Source organism: Rhipicephalus microplus, chromosome 6 (assembly GCF_043290135.1).
Source record: "Rhipicephalus microplus isolate Deutch F79 chromosome 6, USDA_Rmic, whole genome shotgun sequence".
NCBI classification, from domain to species: domain Eukaryota; kingdom Metazoa; phylum Arthropoda; class Arachnida; order Ixodida; family Ixodidae; genus Rhipicephalus; species Rhipicephalus microplus.
Window position 1 is genome coordinate 71,705,851 of NC_134705.1, and position 4,113 is coordinate 71,709,963.

The 4,113-nt window shown below is 42.8% G+C and overlaps 1 long non-coding RNA gene across 1 annotated transcript; it reads left to right on the forward strand.

Moving 5' to 3' along the window:
- The first annotated feature begins 636 nt into the window (after positions 1-636).
- LOC142764800 (uncharacterized) lies at positions 637-2,189 on the forward strand. The gene is made up of 3 exons (XR_012883892.1): positions 637-842; positions 1,816-1,894; positions 2,088-2,189. It is a non-coding gene; the product is annotated as an uncharacterized LOC142764800 (long non-coding RNA).
- The last annotated feature ends 1,924 nt before the right edge of the window (positions 2,190-4,113 follow it).

Here is a 4,113-nt window from a genome sequence, read left to right on the forward strand (position 1 = left end):
AGAAGGCCTGAGAATACAGCTACGGCAAGTACTTAACACACGCAGCAGCAGAATGGAGAGTTGGCACGTCAAAGTGGACCGAACGCCGAAACACGTGCAAAACAACGATAAAAAAAAAGCCTAGACACGCCGTTCGTCCGCGAAGGAAGGGCGTCAAAGTCGATCAAGCACCGAAACACGTGCATAAAGTCCCCCCCCCCCCCCCTGATATTTCGGAGAAGAAAAAAAAAAGCGGACCCAGACGCGCTTTTCATCAGCTGTACACTTAGTAGCACGCTTCACCGTGTAGCTTGTTTGAGGGCAGAATGACAAATCTGCGCCATCTGCGCCCGCACGACAAGTGTGGCGCTAGTGTAGCAAGCGATGTAATTTACAAAGTAATTTTTATTCAGTGTTTATGCTTACTAGCACAAAATAAAAATTATACTCAATTTTTTATATTTAATTATGAGTTTTAGTGTACCTCAGTTTTTTTATAAGTGTATTAGGAGAACACACAGAAAGCATTGCGCTGACGCCTGTGCTGCCACTGCTCGACGTTTTTTTTTTTTTTCGGCACAACTAGGTTCGCGTTCGCACTACTCATATTCATATGGTCTGTGTGGTCGGCGAGCACATGGACACGCGAGCTTGTGAGCTATGTTTTGATCGTGTGTGTGTGTGTCGCAGATTTGCGTTTCTACTTATTCGTGATGAAGGTTAGTGTATATTTATCTTTATGGAGCGCGAAGATGGTGTGGATTTTGCTGCTGGGTGGAACAAACACATCGTAAACACGTCTTCAGCTATCTGCAAGCCTGTTCGCTCGTCGGACAAAGGACTGTGCATGCATCAGCGTGCAGGTAAGTGGCATTTGCAGCAACATTTAATGCTCTTACAGTACATTGTTGAGTTGTTGCGCTATTAAAAAGGAAATGATTTGCTCTTTCTTATTTACCGTATCCATTGCTAGCCGTATCGGACTAAATTACTTCTATTATTACCGCCTGCATACCCTCTTGCTTCCCCTGTCACCACTGCAGTGCCAGTGTACGTTTGCAGTTAAAAGTTCATTTCCGCAACACTACCTCGCCTGAAAAAACATTGGGGTGGGGTTGTAGCTGCCTTCATACTGGCACTTTTCTACCATTGGCTTTATGTAACGTTAACGGCTGAGTGTTGGGGCCTTGGGCCGCATTTTTTAGAGCTGTAAAGTGTACGTAAATCAGTAAGTGAACAAATCATTGTCGCATCACTTCACTGGCATAGCCAGTCGGTTACGCACAGAATTTTTTTAGGCCGGGCGTAGGGAGCCCAGCATGACGACCATATTCGCTTGCCCGGCCTCCAATTCAGATAAGCGGACCCCCCCCTCCCCCTCCCCGCACGCCTAAAAAAAAAAAATCTGCCTACATCATTGCGTCACTTGCTTCACCTCTGCGCTGAACGTACTATTTTATATAAGCGCACCATCAAGCGAGCAGTTTACATATGGACAGAACAATTGGAGGAGAAATGACCCAAATCTTTCAGATTTCAAAACCTTCGCAAAACTGAATATTGTAAAAGACAATCATAAATGCTGTATGTTCTCGTTAGCGTTGTCATTATTCTGCATCATGAAATCTTTATGCGCTGTGAAAACTTGGCATGCCGTTGAAGTCGCATATCGACGTTAATACCAATCTACGAAAATTTCGACAACCTCAAAAACGCCGTTTGGGATTTGCCGCATGCACATAATTAGGCTGATTCCCACTTGGCTGTTCTTAACTTAACTTCACTGCTACCAAATGAAACGATATTTGATGCATGTCTTTTACTACTTTTTTTCAGGGATATGATACAAATTTGGTTATACTGCAGATAAAGATGCTCCCAACGATGCTAAAGTACAGAAAGCAAGTGAATTTTGGTAAGTGCAGACTTTTTGTACTACGTACATGAAAGCATCGATTTTTAGGGGCAAACTGTGCATGTGTTGGCCGAAGAATAGTTCATCATGCCACATGGTTACACTGGCACTTACAATTTGACATGGCTCCGCTGGCTCGTTTGTGTGCTCACAATGTTACCGTTAAGATAAAATGTTTATGTTTTCATTGCAGGGATTGCTGTTTGTACTAGAAAGCCAACTGCCAAGATTTGTTTACGCTGGTGCTCCTAAAAGTACGCTTTCCCTATTTACATGTATTTTGGCTTGCACAAAGCATAACACTTGGGTCTAGATTCACAAAGCTGTCCATGTGCAGGCTTTCATAACAGCGTTTCTTGACTTGCCTTTACCCTGCTTTCTGCAGATGTTTCGTTGGTTTAAAAGTGGTACTGCATGTTGACCTTCCCCACTCTGAAAAATTCACGTTCAAAGTTCTGCAAGAGTGGGCTTTCACTTTCTTGTGCACCTCCTTGCTGTTCCAAGATCCTGAAGTGTTATGCTCTTACTAGAGGTGGCAGTGCTTCTAATGTTTGTATTTCCATCACATTGACCAAATATGCGATCTTGGCTTGACTGGTAGCACATCCTCAACAAATGTCTTTGTGGCACATGTAGAAGGCAGTACGAAATAAATAGGCAGACATTCACACCGGGAGCTAACTTCTAATGATGCTTTTTTTTGGAAACCACGGTGCACTTATTCCAATTTGTCTAACAAAGCAGTAACCTGTTTGGCTGTGAACCAACAAGACGTTGAACTAATAAAAGCTTCACATCTGGTTGCTCTCAGATATATATGTATTGGCAAGCTATCTGTGACACTGTCAAACAAAGAATCAGAATATCTGTGCATGCCTTAAGATATATTGCTTCGTTCACATATCTCGTGGCTGTGACTCGTCAATTGAGTGAACAAATGCACCCTAGTTTACTAAATTTAAAGCATTTTTTGAAGGTAGCAAGGTCTACATTTATTTGTCTATAATTTTGTGCAGCCGTTTGTGTCAGGTACAAAGAAATATACTGAAGATTATCATGTAGCCTATGCAAATGGTTGCTTTCAAGCAGGCTTTGCATGCTTGGCTTGTGCCTGCAGTTATTGCACAATTCAAGACCCAGCAACGTATGATAAAACAGTAGAATCGAGAGCAACTATCTGCACGATCTAAATAAGTATTTTAACATGAGCGGACGGTACGTTTTATTTGCCACACACATGATCTCACTTAGAATGCCCATTGGTGAATGGGCTCATAGAAATGTCACTCAGCTGTGTATAGGAAACAAGTTAACTGAACCTAAGGGTATCTTTACCTGCTACAAATATGCCTTGTTGAGGTGCTGCACATTTTCTTCCAGAATATTGCTGTCTGAGACATCATGTGAAGAGCGTCTACCACATCAGCATTTATATGGCTTGCCAAGTAACGTTTGGCCGAACCTTCCTTTTTTTTTCACATTTCCTTTTGCAGTAGACATCCTAGAATATAAGCGCTGCTGCAGTGTGTGTGACTCATTGTTATGTATTGATTCTGGCATGTTTAACTTCACACTTCTATTTTTTTTCTTGCAGCAATGAGATGCTTCCCATATGCCTGCGGTGACATTCCACTGCGCTAGCCAGATGTAAACACCAGCTGCGAAACTTGAGTTCTTCAGAATTGGAGAATTTGCCCTTCTCTCACCAATGATGACACAGACTGCCCCACGCTACAAATTCAAGATTGTTTTTCCACAGATGACACAGAAAACCTTTGATGTATTATGGTGCTTGTTTAGTGCTGGCTGTGGTGTGGTGAAGTCTACTTTTACGTGTGCTCACACGTCGCCTCATAAAAAGAACAATAAAGCATTTATTTTCCTTTCAATATTGTCCACTTTTCGTGTTAGAAGCACCCAAGCAGTGCTCTTCCAAGGAGCTCTGGCCATGTGTTAAGCGTGTGACAAGCATACTCGAGATAAATAGTCATTTCCTCAAGGAGACACTGGAAGCATGTGCAGTTGGTTTTCAGAGTAACTGCGAACACGTGGGAAGAATGGTAAAGAGTAACCGTTGGTCTTAGGGGAGACACTGGTGAGAGTAACTGTTGGTCTGCAGGGAGGAACTGGAAGGAGTAACTGTTCATCTCCCGAAGGATGAACTGAAAAGAGAGCAACGGTTCCTTCCCCTGCAGTTACTCCTTTTAGGGGAGTAATGG